This window comes from Eptatretus burgeri, chromosome 11 (genome assembly GCF_056783735.1).
Source record: "Eptatretus burgeri isolate ZD-2024b chromosome 11, Ebu_testis_v1, whole genome shotgun sequence".
Lineage (NCBI taxonomy): Eukaryota > Metazoa > Chordata > Myxini > Myxiniformes > Myxinidae > Eptatretus > Eptatretus burgeri.
In genome coordinates this window covers 73,982,202-73,999,701 of record NC_140971.1, presented here as the reverse complement: position 1 = coordinate 73,999,701, position 17,500 = coordinate 73,982,202, and the positions used below count along the sequence as shown (strand labels likewise).

Genomic DNA, 17,500 nt, shown 5'->3' with positions numbered 1-17,500 from the left:
ATATATATATATATATATATATATATATATATATACATACATATATATATATATATATATATATATATATATACATACATATATATATATATATACATACATATATATATATATGTGTATATATATGTATGTACATATATATATATGTATATATATGTATATACATACATATATACATACATATATATACATACATATATATACATACATATATATATACATACATATATATACATACATATATATACATATACATATATATACATACATATATATACATACATATATATATATATATATATATATATATATATATATATATATATACATATACATATACATATACATACATACATATATATTGTTACAGAAATGGCCCTTACGGGAATACTAAATATAGAATTAGCTCAGTTCCCCCATTAAATTCGTGTATAGATAGGTTGTGTGGTAGAAGGGATGATATGTGTGTGTCGGGAGGTGAAACAGACTGTTTTTGTGTTCGTGCTATGGTGGTGAAACGAGAGATCGCTATTATTCCTTCCTCATTCGGGAATAGTCCCCTCCCAGTCGGCTGAGAGGAGTGGCCTAGAGTGAGGGGTCACTTCCTGGACAGGAAGTGATGCGAAGGGGAGGAGCCTTTGGTCAGGGAGTCGCCGAGACATACGTGTGTTGAAGGAGCTCGCGTGTCGAGGCGAGAGAGAAAAGAAAAAGGCAGTGGTGAATCGGCCGGCAGAGAAAGCGGAACCTGCACATCGATTCACCTCACGACTCGAAGGAGAAAAGAAAAGGGGACGAAAGGAGTGCTGTGTGTGAGGAACGGCCGGGTTCTCGAGGCGTGCTCGGAGTCGCTTCGAGGCGAGCGAACGAAGGAGGCACCGTGTTGGGTCTGCCGGGAGAGACGCTGAACCGACCTGCACGTCGGTGATTCGATCGAGAGAGGAACTGAGGGGGCGAAGCGGGAGTCGGGCTTCGAGGCGGGAAGGCCGGAGAGGATACGCCGGAGCGTCTGACGGTCCTTGCTCACCTCACGGCTCGACACGTTGTGATTCGCCTGTGGAACTCGGACTTCGACTGGGACCTTGTATGGAGAACAGGCCAGGCCGGGATTCGTGTGCTGAACCCTGGAGAGAGATCGGCGATCTCGCATCGTCGACGTGGTGCGGAGCCAGAGCGCGCTGAGGAGAACTGCGCACACAGTGACTTGGGCGGGAGCTGGAGTGCTGCGCCGCCATTTCTTGCTGCGCGCCACGTTCGAGGGTGAGTTCGAACCCGTGGAAACCCGCTGGGTTTTACGAGCGACCTTCGTGTTTTTGGGACACGGTCCTCTCGTCCATGAGCCGTCACCAAGTACTCTGTCTTGTCCTGCATGCATGTTTGTTTGCACGTGTTGTATAAGGCATATTTCATAGTAATCCCCTCGAAACCTTTTAGCCGTGGTTCCCAAGTTAAGAACAGGTTGATTGTTAATAAAACCACTGTCATGTTATTGCTTGTGTTGTGATCCCTGATGTCCCCAATAAATCTGGTTAATTCTGATGAAGTTGCCGCTATGGATTCATGCGTGTCGCATCGAGGAACGATCCGTTCGATTGGCATACAAGACCAAAATGGTTACAGACTGGTAGACTCCGCTCGGTCACTGACAAAGCCAGTCTGTAACGAGGGGTTCTATCTCCCCAACTGGTAAGGTACAGAATTACGTTGGTATCGCGATTAAAGATGCGTGACCTGAGGCCTGTGCCGTGCCGGCCGGCGTTATAGACTCCCGGAGACGGTGGTGGTGAGGGTGGCACCAGGGACCGGGTCAGATTCCCACCACCCCGGATCCGCAACAATATATATATATATATATATATATATATATATATATATATATATATATATATATATATATATATATATATATACATATAAATACATGTACATATGCATACACACACACACACACACACACAATGTCACGGGTCTGGCAGTTAACGTTATCCCCCCGACCCCATTGTGGTGTAAAGGAGGTTAACACCGGCCAGCCCAGATAGCTGAGCGATTTTCCTGAGGAGGCGGACACGTTGATCCTCAGAGATTTTAAGACGCGCGGGAGCGGTGGGGCGCAGCACTGGCGGAGAGATGGAGGCACAGATGGATGCACAAGGGGGTTTATATTCAAACTCCACGACAAATAAACAGTCACAGAAACTTAAAATAAATGTGGGAATTTAGTGACAATAGAAATATTTATTAGGGTAATTCAAAATGTAATAATAATAACGTTAAGTAAATTAAAGTCTAAAGTCGAGGTGTCTCTACACACAGACTCCAATACAGACAAGGGGAAACAAAAGAAAAAGCAAATCCTCCCTTTATTCTGGCACTTAGCTTGGTTCAGAGATGGTCCTTATGGAACTTTGGAATCGAGGCGCTCTGTCCTGCATGGGTAGACGCGCCCAAAATGGCGCCGAGCCGCTCTCTTGGCAGGAAACATACGTGACATAAATCGTGAGGCGATATTCAATGCCAAGGCTCAGAGACCGCCGTGCAGCTTCTTCGTCGATCACGCTTACCGACACGCTACTTTGCAGAATGGTGCCGTCTCTTCAATGATATACATGAAGCTTCGAGGTCCGTCCCTCACGACCAGCCAAGAGTCAATGGCCAGCATCTTGGTCCACCACGCGAGCCAATTCGCCTCAGCATGAATATGACAATCGTGCTGTCTTCTTCATGCGTCGAAGGAAAGTCATTTTGTCGTACCGAGAGGAGAACAAAGCGAGATCCTCGGTCCCAGCCACGTTCCTTTTTCAACAGCGTGTGTCCCTCACACCGAACTCTTGCGTTCACTCCCGATCTCTCTTCGACGTCACACCGAACAACCATCCACCTCCGGGGTGTGGCTTGCTGGCACAAAACCCAGGAAGGTGGTGCCTCTGCCTGCTCAGCACACCTGGCTTGCTTGGGGTTATGGTTGTTGATATAAAAATGCAACTCCTTCATGGTTGGCTTGTAAATGCAAAAACGTAGGAATAGGTCACAGGGAGCAATCACATACTGGGGGAACTTGGTCTTAATCCCCATCTAATTAACACTGCACCACCACCACCCCCATGTGGTGATGAGTAACACTGAAGCTCACAGTTTCCCGACTTAATTACATCGAGATGTCTCCTACACGTGCACGGACCAAGCATCTCTATTCAATCCTAACTTTCCTCTGAAATTACTCCATCTACCCCTACAATCGTAACAATACATTCAAAATAGATACATGTTTGAGCACATAGATGTAATAATCATGTTGTATTCAAATACATTTCCCATTAAAGGGTTCTAACAATACATTGTGCTATATGCTAAAAACTTTACTTTTCAAGTTAATTATCAATCGAGCTTAATTGGAAACATTTGCCTTTTATCATCACACTTAAACTCATTATGCTAATTTTGCATCGACAGAGGCATGGCACAGATCTTGGCAATGAGCGCCAACTTACTTGTGCTGCCTCCCCATTGGTGGCCACCGGCCTAGCGGGGCAGTTCATCACGCCCCAAGCGGAGAGCAGCCTTCGTGTTTCAAGCACAGGTTATGCCATTGGAATGGTAATGCTTGTGTAAACTTTGATTGTGGTATCGCTGTGATTGTGGTATGGGCAGATGCAAGAGGGGAATAGGATGGGACAAAAACGGATTTGAAGGGATTGAGGAAGGGAGGTATTGAAATGTATTAAATGAAGAAGGGGGGGGGGAGTTCACATGATTTGAGAGGTCGTGCTAAAGTCGGCTTTAAACGTGTGTCAGGGTAATTGTAATGTTGGTGTGGTTGTGGCATGGAAAGGTGCAGAGGGAAATAGGATGGGAAAAAGGATTCACAGGGATTAGGGACAGGAAGTACTGGAATGGTTTTAACGAGGAGGGGGTTTACAGGGTTCGAGAGGTAAAGGGTCAAGGCTCTAAATGGAATCACCTCGAACAGAGGTTCGGGAGTGAAAGGGTGAAGATTGGGATGGATGGAAAGCTGAAGGTGGGATGGATGGATGGGTGGATTGATACATTGAAAGTGGGAAATCTCCAGAAGGTGGGAAATCACAATGGGGATGGAACATGCTGACATGAATTGTTGAAAATATGCCAACATTTTCCCTCATTCCTGATATGAGGGGAAGGTACCTGATGAAGCACATTTACTCATGAAATATCTCACTAGGGAATTCCTTTATGTGTTGAATGCTCAGTGGACTTGTTTAACATATGTATTGGAGTTCTGTGAAGCAGTTTCTGATTGTATGGATGAGGAAAGTGAAGTGTATGTCGTGTTTCGAGACTTTCAGAAGGCATTTGACATGGTGCCATGTAAAGGCTGTTAGCCAATGTGAGGGCTTGTGCAGTGGCTGGTGGAGCAACTAACTGGATTGGAAACTGGCTTAGTCATAGGAAGCAAAGAATGGGAGGATGTCCGTCTGAGAGGTTGTAAGTAATGGGGTACCTCAGGGATCAGTACTATGATCACTATTATATAAGTTACTTCAATGATTTGAATAGTGAGGTGAAGGGTCTGCTTTCCATATTTGCAGATCAGATAACACAAAGCTTGGAAGTAAGGGAGATAACAGAGAGGGTGGTGATCTGATTCAGGAAAGTCTAGACACTTAATAAATTGGGCAAAAGATTGGCAGATGTTGTTTAACATAAATAAATTTAAAGTGTTGGAGATGGGTAAGAATAATTAAAATAGGGATTAGGTGATACAAGGGGCAATCTTGGAGTGTGGCACATAAGAGAACGATCTGGGGGTGGTGGTGTGGCACGTGGGTATGCAGACAGAACAGTGCTAGACAGGTATAGGTAAAGCTAACAGGCTTTAAGGTTGTATTTATAGAGGGATAAATTGTAAATCAAGAGGTAGTGTTAACACTGTTGAGGAATTTAGTGAGATTTCATTTAAATAATATTGCATACAGTTTTGTACGCCACATCTGAGGAAGGACATTGCATCATAGCTGCCAAAGAGAGAGCTCATCATCAAGCTACTGGATTGATTCTGGGCCGAGGTAGACAAAGCTGTGTTGAGCGGAAGAAGGAGATAGGACTCTATACATAAGAAAAGCGATTATGAGGCGATATGATCGAGATGTCAGAGATAATGAAGGGTATAAACAAAATCAATGCAGAAGAGTTTTTCAGCAGAATGGACACTGACAAGACTCGGAACCACAGCCTGAGAATAAAGAAGAGGACAGTTAGGACAATGTTTCAGGGGTCTCTCACTCAGAGTGTCGTTATAGCTATATATAGAGAGTTATAGAGTATAGAGAGAGTGTAGTCTCTCACTCAGACCACCCCATGCAAGCATAGCGAAAAGCAGGGTAAGCAATAGGTTCACTTCGGTCTGTCCATCCATCTACAAACGTCGGTTAATGATCGAGGAACAACTTAATTTCAATTGAATGGTACACAGTATTTTGAACACGAATCAGAAAATGAATGAGAGTACTTGAGAATGAGTTTAGTGTAATGGAAAAAAATGAAAAAAATCAACAAATGAATGAGTTTAGCAGAACTTTCGCTTGGAATTAGCACGTGTGCAGAACGTAGTGAGACGCTCTTTTTAGTCTGTCTGCTGCCGCCGTGGAAACCAAGGCCTTTAAGATTACTCGAATCTCCCATGATGACGCTGAGTCTATGGGCCTATCACTTCGCCATCGCAGACAGATCGGTGGTCTCTCTGTCTTCTTTGGTCCTGCACCCACTGCTCTTTCCCTGCTTTGCCCTCCCACGTTGCACCCCATAACCAATGTTTCTCCATTTCCCTCTGACTTGGCCTTCAACTCTGTTATTGGTGTTTCGGCCCTATCTCTACTGTTCCTTTTGTCCTGATCCATTCAGTGTACGAGTACGAGTTCTTCCACGATCATCGAGTATATATATATATATATATATATATATATATATATATATATATATATATATATATATATATATATATATATATATATATATATATATATATATATAAAAAACAAACAAGCAGGAAACTTACCGTTTTTTTAACTACGTCAAAGGATACAAACAACAGGAATGAATAATGAATGTAAGGGGTTAAATAAGGTGGTGCAAAAGACTGCATCAACAATGGTAAACGTCTGGAATTAAAAAAAAATTTATACGACCTTTAAGATCATTATTTTATTACCCTCACCGAAGGAGAGGGTATTGCATTTGGGTCCGTTTGTTTGTCTGTTTGTTTGTTTGTCCGCACAGAACTTTAGCGTTTTTCTCCGCAACCGCTAGTCGGATTGAGACAAAGTTTTCACCAAAGGAGCGACTACTCAAGTGGAATGTTTTAATGATAATTATGATGTCATAGGTCACGTGGTGTGGCAGCCAGATTGGAAAAACTTTGGACCTCTGTATCACTGAAACCACACCAAGGAAAAAATTGAAACTTGGCACAGAGCAAGTACACCTCATTGGGAATGAGATTATTTTTTATGATGTCATAATTCTATATATAGAATACCACATCTGATCAGTATGAAAAATTGAGGGTCATCTAGGGATAAAATGGTCCACAGAAAAAATTCATTACATCATCAGTCACGTGATTCAGCAGCCATATTGTTAAAAAAAAACTCAAAACTTCTGAACAAATTGAGGCGAAACTTTACACGTATGACCGCCTGTCCATGAGAAACAAAAGGTTCACACATTTGATATCATAGGTCACCTGGTTGGCAGTCACATTGGATTTACCCTAAAAAACCCATAAATATACACCACTCAAAAGAAGTCCTGGTGAGGGTTTGCAATCTCTAATTGCTCTTTTTCGTGTTTCAATTTGCCTTCTTGTCACTTCCAAAAATCTCCATTTTTGCAGTACTTGGAGATGTGTAAAAGACTGCTTCAATGGCACTAAACTTCTGGAATTTTTTATATGACATTTAAAATCTTTATTTCATTTCAATTGGATTACAGTATATTGTTGCGGTCTTCGCGCCCGCCGGCGTGCGAACGGCCACGTAACTCGAATCGCGGCACGTCGCCCACCGGACGGACAATCCAGTCGTGACCCTCTCGGACTAACGCCGGGAACCAGTCACGGGTGGACCTTTCGGTCTCACCGCGATCGAGCCAATCAGCCCCCGCGTGGGATAGGGTTGCTCGCCAAATTCGAACTACCTAAGTACCCACGCGGAGGGTAGACCGGGCGATCGCACCTCGCCGCAGGTCGACTTCGGACACGGGCCACTTAAGCGACCCGTTCCGTACTATCAGAATAACCGAGCGGTGTTATCGTCGACCTCGACGGTTCGATTAATTATCGGGCGTACTCAGCCCACTACCAACCCTTTACGTGAAGCAAGATGGGGGTTCAATGGGGAAAAAGACGAAGCGAAGCGGGAAAACAGTTCAACAATAAAGCACATTTATTCTCGGCACACGGGAAGCACACAAATACAATTCCACCAAATGCACACAAAAAAAAGAAAACACAATTCCATTTACACAAAAAGCAAACATAAAAGTGAAAACACAGTGCAGAGCTAATACCGACTACCGAGCACACGGCAACACTTATACAATTCTACTTCACAGACGGCGCCGACAACACATACCCAAAACCAAAAGAAATCCCCCAAGAATGGGGTAGGCCTGAGGCCGAGACCGGGTCGGGCCTACCCGTCTGGTGATGAGACGCGGAGCGAGCGATGGCCTCCCGCAACCCGCGGGCCTCGTGGACGGTGTCTGGTCGGGGGTGGGAACGGGGCCCCCTTGGTCGCACTATCTCAGCGCGGGGGAAACAGGAGGGGGTTGCTGATGCTCGGGGTATAGAGGATCTTTATTATGTGCGACGAGCGTCTCCACCTCGGCCAGGTCGCGCTGTCGGCCTCCCTCGGGTGCAGCTTCCTGCACGACGCGAGCACCCCCTCGTCTGGTGTCGCCGCCTTTCCACAGCTCCGTCCCCTCCGTTCCGACTCCAACGCACACGACGAGCAGCTCCACCGCCCGCGAAGTCTTGACCCTCTGCTTCCGACTCTCCTCTTCTTGACTCTCCGACCCGTTCTTGTTTGCGACTCTCCCCTTCTTGACTCTCCGACCGTTCTGGTGTGCGACTCCCTTCTGACTGACGAACACCGTCCTTTTATCCCCCCCGTAACTTCGCCTTTGACCTTTCACCTCGCTCCCCATTGGCCCGACAAAAAGTGGGCGTGAAGGCTTTTTGATCCACAAATTTGCATATATCGATCGCCCTGGGGGCGGGGCCAATTCGCCCCTCGCTCACCGATTGGACGGCAAAAAGTGGGCGTGTGTCGTTTTTGATCCGTTTTTGAAGCAGAAAATCCGTGATTTTGTACACGCTGTTCAACGTGCGCCCTACACGAGTCCAGCATCGGTGCCCATGAGTGGCGCGAGATGACGGTGATGCGATGGTGGCGAGTTGTGACGGTAAAGGTCGTGGCGGTTGTGGTGAAGCGGTGGTTGTGGTTGGTGGTTGATGTTGTGGTTGTGATCATGGCGGTTGGTCCAAAATAAAGATAGTGAAAGAAAAACGGCTATCCTGAAGAGTCGCAGCACGTATAAATGACATGTATTCCCACTAGACAACGGGTTTGGGCCTAACTACACATGCACTTACCGAGATACCTCACCTAAGGGACCTGAATGGTGGTTTGCGAATCTGGTAACCACAACACTACCCCCTTCCCTTTTTACAGACTCGTCCCGAGTCGTCAAATTTTCGTGTGCCATCATGTGTAGTTTTCCCCTAGTACACTTTACCTACGGATCCCTGAGTGCGACATTCATGGTATTCGTGTCCCCAAAATAAATAACCTGAGGGCTGCGTAACTATCTAAACAAACTCACTCACACGGACGACTTAAATAAAATTGCCGGGCGCTAAGACAAACATGCCGGGGCGCACTCATATGTACAGTACATCTTAACCTTAACTTACAAATTTTACACTAAACCATGGCCCAGGATCATCGAACTCTGCAAAAAGAAAGCAGTTAGCAGGGAGCCAGGCTGCCCACATGCAGTCTCTGACTCAAACAATGCAGGTGACAGGGAACGTGGCTGGCTGCTCACACGCAGTCCAAGGCCTTCCCTTTTTAACTGAACGCAGTGAACCACAACGGTGCATGGGCTGCACAACGCAGTCTCCGTGCCAGCTCAAGTGGCACACGCAATGAGCACAACGAATGAATGCATGAACGGTTTGAACTGAATGCAGTGAACCACAACGGTGCATGGGCTGCACAAACGCAGTCTCCGTGCCAGCTCAAGTGGCACACGCAATGAGCACAACGAATGGATGCATGGACACAAACACGGTGCACGGGCTGCCACTGCAGGCCCGTGTTGTAGCTGCCAACAGGGCAGTTCTTGCAGCTTGCAAACTGTTGCCTTGCGGATCCTGGCGCACATGGAAATGAACAGGGGGGGGGGGCGGCAAAGCAAAAATTGAACGGGGCTGGTGAACGTGGGCAGTGGGCATGGCATGGCAAAGGCAGCAGGCAAACACAGCCCGCAGAAGAAGGCCGCTGCAGGCAAACACAGCCGGCAGATGAACTGGCCGGCACAGGCCTTGAAGAAAAACAGCCAGCAGATGAACTGGCCGGCACAGGCCTTGAAGCAAACACGGCCAGCCGATGGCACAGGCCTTGCAGCAAAATAACAGCTGCCGATGAAGTTGGCCAGCCTTTGCCGTTCAATGGAGGTTGGTGGAGGGAGTGCGGTGGTGCTGGCCACTTGGAAGGCGGGCTCGGACCTACCTACCTGTCTCCCTCCCAACCTATCGCCTTTGCCTGTCACTGTACATACCCACTCCCTTAATTTGTGAAAAACCAATTTAGCCCCAACTTTTTTTTATTTATTGTTTTTATTTTTACTCCCCCACTATAAATCGTCCCCAAACCCCCTTTATCGTCCTTGTTCGGCTAACCTATCCTGTCACCTAGCCTACTCCCAACCCCTACGTTCCCTTCCCGGAGGGGAACAAGGGAGAGCTAACGTCCTGTGTCGAGGCCCAACGAAGCCTCAGAATGGCCTCCCCAGAGTTCGGCGATCTAACCCAAAGTGGGTCCAGCGGCCCACAACGACAGCGAGGGGATGGATGGTGCGGAGGGGTACATCTCCTAATCTACCCTATCCATTTAACTGCTAAACTACCCCGGGGCTTTCAACAAGCGCCTCTCGCTTAAACTATTGGTTCTAACAACCCAGATTCCCGTCGCCTGTGTTGTTGTCCTTACAATTTCGGGCCTCGCCCCCCAATTTTCTCTCCGTGCCCTCACACGGTCTCCTGGCTAGGACACGTGGCTCCCTTTGGCAGGCACGACCCTCTGCCGAATCTCCCGCTATGGCACCCCCGGGCACTACACTGCCTCCGAGCCTACCAGCTCCCTTACACCGGGGAGTGCCCCCCATGGCACCTCCCCTGAAACGCACAAGTGGCAGGCCGGCCTCCCGGGCCCCTTTCCGAGGGTCACCCGTGCCCACAACACTGCCCACGCGGCTAATGGCGCCCCGGGCCCCCGCACCAAGCAGGCGCACCCGTGCCCACTACTCTATCCCGGCCCCCCATGGGCCCATGGCCTACCCCGGCCGACTAGCCTGGTGCCCGGGGTACCCACTCAGCGATACTCACCTTTCGCAGCCACGCTCCCAAGCCCGTCAACAGGGCTCCTGCACCCCTCCAAATGGGTCTCGAGCCTACTTTCCCACCAACAACAAAACGACCTCCATTTTTCAATTTGACTCACCCAGCTAACTCACTTTACTCTGACCCCGGGGTCCCTTGGGCGGGAGTCACTCCTCCCCCCAATCACTCATCGCACCATGCATTCCCCATTCGCTCCATACACACAGACCCGCTGGCCTCACTCACTCACCATGTACACGCCTCACAACTCACCAACTCTTCAACACACACACACCACTGAACTCTGCCATCCTTCTATCTGCATCCCCTAACTAACTCGTGCTCCCACGTCGTCCCTTAAACTACAGCACGTTCCTTTTAACACTACGTAGCTAAACTACGTCCCCCCTACACATTCACAAGTCTGTCACAGTCTCCAAATAAATCATTTTATTTCCCAACCTAAATCTGGCTACAATCCCTCTAACTAATCCATTCCACGGACTCCATGAGGACTTACCCCTGCCCCATGAAGTCGGTCTAACTAAGCTAACCCTTCCCCCTAACTAGTTTCCATCCTGTGCCCAGGGTAAGGGGGTCTTTCACCCCTTGCCCAGGAATCCTGTACACCCGAAAGTGAGGCTTGCTTTTTTTTTTTTTTCCCCATGCGCAGCACCTGCGCGGCAACTCAGAGCTCGCGCACTTTGCACCTGCCCGTGACGTCATGCAGCTGCACGTGTTCCTCGTCCCTCCTTGGACGGGACCATCCGGCAGAGATACCCCTCCTGCCGGATTCCAACCCCACGTGCAGCCATGACGTCACCGTGCGCATAAAAAAAAACAAGCCCCACGTCTCGAGGGGTTCCCCACGCGAACACATGTGCTTTGCCCGTTGGAGCTAAACACACGATCGCGTGGAGAACCCGTCCGGTCCAAATCCGTTTACCTGCCTAAACTTTGTCCGTCCGCGGGATCGGCAAATCCACCGCGTGCGTTTCCGGACCGGGACTTCACTCTCGCAAGCGAGCACGTGGCGGTCTCGTGCGTTGCACAGCACGGACCGCGTGCTCACTGCTGGGCGAACCCGGCACGATCCCCGAAATAGCTACAGCCGCTACTCGGCTTTCTTTCCTGTCATGTCGCCGTCGTCGCCTCCATTCAACCCACGCACACCTGCGTGTTACGACGCACACAGTCCACTCCATCACATTCACACCGGGAGACGCGGCTGCGTGCTCCCGCATGACAACCGACATCTCCCTCACATACCGCTCTCTCACACACACGGTCTCCCTTACATACAGCGACCTTGCACACGGCCGTTCACTCACGCGTGCGGGGGCACTCACCCGCGGTGCCTCACTCGCACTCCGTGCCTCATCCACACACGCGGGGGAACTCACCCGCGGTGCCTCATCCACACACGGTGCCTCACCCACACACGCGGGGGCACTCAACCGCTGTGCCTCATCCACACACCGTGCCTCACTCATACACACGGGGGAACTCAACCGCGGTGCCTCATCCACACACGGTGCCTCACCCACACACGCGGGGGCACTAACCCGCGGTGCCTCACTCACACTGGCCGTTTCACTCACACACACGGCCTCACTCACACACGGTGCCTCACCCACGCACGGCGTGCTGGGAAGCACGTACTCCGGCACCATCGCCACCACACCACTCACACACGGGGTCGCTTCCACACACGGGGACGCACTCACGCCTTGCACCACACACACAGGGACAACTACACTGGGGATTCGTGTCCCCACAAGGGTCTCCGGGGCCTCTATACCCCCCCAAGCTCTCCGTGCACCCGTCCACAGCACTCGTCCCCTCAACCTCGCAAAACACGACCGAACTCACCTGGTCGTGACTCGCCTCAAGGGGGCATACTCCCTCCCCTCGTTCCTGGAGGAGGCCATCCCGCTGCTCGCACCGGGTCCCTACACGCTCCGCGAGCTCACCCCCATTATCCTCCACTACCTCCGTGTGTGTGTGTGCGTCACTTAGCCCATCTTCATCGTGTAGTCTTCCCTCTATTTTTTCTGTCTCCCGTGTCTCTGCCAACTCTTCACCCTTTACCTCCCTTGTCTCAACTATTATTTCCGTTGTCGTCACCTCGTGTCTCGTCTCACACGTTTTGGTCTCCCCATTTAATTTTTCCCTTTCGGTCATCGTCACGACCCTCGCCCAACACGCCCCCCGAATTATTTTTTCACCCGCCTCCACCGCGGGCCTGTCAGCCGTTGCACCCCCACCCAGCTCGTTTGCTCCCACACGTGAAGTCGCCATTCCTAGCTCCCTGGTCACGGCCTTCATGCCCGCCTGCAGGCATCGGCCCATGTTCTGCGTCTCACCCCGTAGTTCTTTCATTTCTTCCCTCATTTGCTGTGTATTCGCATCCATCGTCGTTTTCACTTCCTTTGTATTTGTATCCATCTTTTCGTTCATTTGTTCGTTCATGCCTTTCATTTCGTTTTTCATATTCGCTTCCATCTTCGTTTTTACTTCGTCCATTTGCTTGTTCATGTTCGCAATCATCTTCGCTGTCGTTTCCGCATACATTTTTGCCAGCATGGTGTATAGCTGGGTCATGTCGGGTGCGCTTGGGTGAGCCGTTTCGGCAGGGGTCGGGGAAGGGTTTTGGTGGAGAGGGGGGGGGGAGGTGTCATACACCGCGGCCGCTGCCGCACCCACCTCAGGTTCTGGGTTCAGTTGGGCGAGTCCGTGTTCCTGCGCAATCAACATTTCCTGCTCGGGGATTCCATCCTGAGCCATGGATTCTACACATTCTACATCCATTTCTAATACCCCCGGCTCCCGCTCGCCTTGAGACGCCATCTTGCTTCTCGTGAAGGGTTAATTTAACTCGCTCGTAATTTGGAGGGAATCGGGGGTCGCTTCTCTCACCCCTGGACCGATTCCCGTGAATTTAGCCGGAGACAGGACAGCCCGTTTTCCTGTTCTCCGATACCAGTGCCGCGAGGAGGGCGATGAATTTGTATCCCACTCCTGACACCAGTGTTGCGGTCTTCGCGCCCGCCGGCGTGCGAACGGCCACGTAACTCGAATCGCGGCACGTCGCCCACCGGACGGACAATCCAGTCGTGACCCTCTCGGACTAACGCCGGGAACCAGTCACGGGTGGACCTTTCGGTCTCACCGCGATCGAGCCAATCAGCCCCCGCGTGGGATAGGGTTGCTCGCCAAATTCGAACTACCTAAGTACCCCCGCGGAGGGTAGTCCGGGCGATCGCACCTCGCCGCAGGTCCACTTCGGACACGGGCCACTTAAGCGACCCGTTCCGTACTATCAGAATAACCGAGCGGTGTTATCGTCGACCTCGACGGTTCGATTAATTATCGGGCGTACTCAGCCCACTACCAACCCTTTACGTGAAGCAAGATGGGGGTTCAATGGGGAAAAAGACGAAGCGAAGCGGGAAAACAGTTCAACAATAAAGCACATTTATTCTCGGCACACGGGAAGCACACAAATACAATTCCACCAAATGCACACAAAAAAAAGAAAACACAATTCCATTTACACAAAAAGCAAACATAAAAGTGAAAACACAGTGCAGAGCTAATACCGACTACCGAGCACACGGCAACACTTATACAATTCTACTTCACAGACGGCGCCGACAACACATACCCAAAACCAAAAGAAATCCCCCAAGAATGGGGTAGGCCTGAGGCCGAGACCGGGTCGGGCCTACCCGTCTGGTGATGAGACGCGGAGCGGCGATGGCCCCGCAACCCGCGGGCCTCGTGGACGGTGTCTGGTCGGGGGTGGGAACGGGGCCCCCTTGGTCGCACTATCTCAGCGCGGGGGGAAACAGGAGGGGGTTGCTGATGCTCGGGGTATAGAGGATCTTTATTATGTGCGACGAGCGTCTCCACCTCGGCCAGGTCGCGCTGTCGGCCTCCCTCGGGTGCAGCTTCCTGCACGACGCGAGCACCCCCTCGTCTGGTGTCGCCGCCTTTCCACAGCTCCGTCCCCTCCGTTCCGACTCCAACGCACACGACGAGCAGCTCCACCGCCCGCGAAGTCTTGACCCTCTGCTTCCGACTCTCCTCTTCTTGACTCTCCGACCCGTTCTTGTTTGCGACTCTCCCCTTCTTGACTCTCCGACCGTTCTGGTGTGCGACTCCCTTCTGACTGACGAACACCGTCCTTTTATCCCCCCCGTAACTTCGCCTTTGACCTTTCACCTCGCTCCCCATTGGCCCGACAAAAAGTGGGCGTGAAGGCTTTTTGATCCACAAATTTGCATATATCGATCGCCCTGAGGCGGGGCCAGTCGCCCCTCGCTCAGCGATTGGACGGCAAAAAGTGGGCGTGTGTCGTTTTTGATCCGTTTTTGAAGCAGAAAATCCGTGATTTTGTACACGCTGTTCAACGTGCGCCCTACACGAGTCCAGCATCGGTGCCCATGAGTGGCGCAAGATGACGGTGATGCGATGGTGGCGAGTTGTGACGGTAAAGGTCGTGGCGGTTGTGGTGAAGCGGTGGTTGTGGTTGGTGGTTGATGTTGTGGTTGTGATCATGGCGGTTGGTCCAAAATAAAGATAGTGAAAGAAAAACGGCTATCCTGAAGAGTCGCAGCACGTATAAATGACATGTATTCCCACTAGACAACGGGTTTGGGCCTAACTACACATGCACTTACCGAGATACCTCACCTAAGGGACCTGAATGGTGGTTTGCGAATCTGGTAACCACAACAATATATTTGAACACTCCGTGGGATATCGTGTTCTATGAACTCTGTAGTTATTCATAGATGGAATGATCTCCTTACAAAAGTAGTACAGTAAAAGCCTATGTAATCTCGATGTAATCCGGCACCTATAGGACTTTGCCCTTACCGGTTTATCAAGCATGTCGGATATCTAAATGTTACATAGAATGATATAAAAGAGCAACTTATTAAAGTTTGTCTGTGAAAGCAAAATAGATTAAATAATAACATGATTAAGTTGTCTACACACACCACACAGATGACTTACAGATCAATACCCCATCAGAGCAGAAAAAAATTAAGTTGTTTTCACATGGCCACACAGTGTGTCCTCACACTAACGTTCCCCCACAATCCACCCCCCCCCCCCAAAAAAACGCTTTTTTATTTTGAATAACTTTTTGTATATCACCTTGGTGATTTTTTTTTAATATTTTTGAATATATATTTTTTATTTTGAATATATATATTTTTTAATTCTTTTATTTTTATTATTTTTTTATTTATTATTATATTAAAAAATAAAATAAAAAATAAAAAAATTAATAATATTTATATTTTTTATTATATATATGTATATTTTTTATTATTATATATTTTTTATTTTGAATAACTTTTTGTATATCACCTTGGTGATGTCTGTGCCTGCCACACTGTTCTGGTTCACACTCTACCTATCAGAAAAGCAGTTTTTGGTTAGATTCCACCCCCATAGAGAAACAACTCCATGATCAGAAAGCTCAAATGGGAGGGAGCACACAACCAACTGTGGTAAGGCTCAATTACACACCATGCCTCGAACTGTTCCAAGAGCAAGCATGTACTTAAAAGCACTTGACCCCTTCAATATGTCAACAGCCAGAACATTTCTTTTCTGTACAAGCAAACACAAGTTTGCTCAAACTTAGGTCCAAATTGGCAAGGTATTTTGATGCAATGGTGCATTTATTTAGGTTTGAGTCCAGGATAGATGAGGAGAGAAGAAATGACATCTTTTCACATATTTCTCCTCTGGAAGCTGTTCCCAAGGAAGGGTGGTGAGAAATAGGGAGAGACGAAAAATTATGGAAATGCAAACGGAGAGAGTGAGAATGAGGGAAAGAAAAAGTGAACTGAGTGGGCTGAGGTGGGAATGAAAAAATTGGGCTGAGAAAGAGGGGTGGGAAGGAAGCCATAAAAGAAGGAACGGGTGAGCAAGGTATTGAGACAGAACTGCAGAGGGAGAAAGAGGAAGGAAATACCAAGAAACAGAGAGAAAAGTGACTCTTTATTAAATAATTTTTAGATATTTGTGCAATTTCTTGTTCCAAAGAAGAAAAATGCGCTACTTCATCCTTTCAATTTCCTTCTGCCTTATCTTAACTCTGGCTGGCTTATCTCAAGGTAACAACAGTTTGAGTATTGCTTTGTCCGATGTTAATTTGATGTGCTACTCAATACAGAAGGTAGAAACTTCATCTCTTTCATCCTCTGTTTATTTCACAATAATTTCATTTCCAGAATTGCAATTAGCTTGTTTGGTCTTTTTGTCTGCCCCCTCCCCCCCCCCCCCCAGATGTGGCTGCCAGTCCTCACTCAAGGTCACTCTCCCAGCTCCATCCTGCCTGTGTAGTGGATGCGGGAAGCGGGCTGTGGCAGAGTCGAGGTTCAGGGAGAGTAGCAAAAGGGAGAGTGATGCAAAGAGCTCGTTGGAGGGAGCGGCGCAGAAAGCGAGTGGGAAGAAGAGAAACGGGAAGAGCACGGAAGGGAAGAGTGTGGGCCATAAACAGGCCCAATGTTTCTTATAAACTCCCCATGGCCTGAGGCGAGAAGGAAGATGAGAGGAAGGAGTATAAGGTAATGGATATAGAGTATAAGGTAATGGATATAGAAACAAGCAGTTGGAAAAACCAGATAAGAATGTCTGAGAGTAGCAGTCAGAAATCGAGATGAAGATTAAAGTGAAGTTAAAGCTCGAATTTGAGAATAATTGGGACATGACGAGCTTTTCGATGGAGGTGGGGGTGGGTCATGGAGTTAGATGTAATGCTTGAGATCGAGTACAAATATTGTTTAACATGGTGGAGGTTATATGGGAAATGAAGTTGAAGATGAAGTTTGAAATAAG

General features: G+C 48.6%; 2 long non-coding RNA genes across 5 annotated transcripts in view; one reads left to right on the top strand and one right to left on the bottom strand.

The window, feature by feature from the left end:
* Positions 1 to 17,500, bottom strand: part of LOC147017389 (uncharacterized) — a 103,804-nt gene that overhangs the window by 69,212 nt on the left and 17,092 nt on the right. The gene's annotated exons all lie outside the window — the stretch shown is intronic.
* Positions 16,589 to 17,500, top strand: part of LOC147017390 (uncharacterized) — a 4,735-nt gene continuing 3,823 nt past the window's right edge. The window contains exons 1-2 of the long non-coding RNA XR_015049476.1: positions 16,589 to 16,776; positions 16,949 to 17,229. This is a non-coding gene — a long non-coding RNA (uncharacterized LOC147017390). The remainder of the gene's footprint in view (positions 16,777 to 16,948; positions 17,230 to 17,500) is intronic.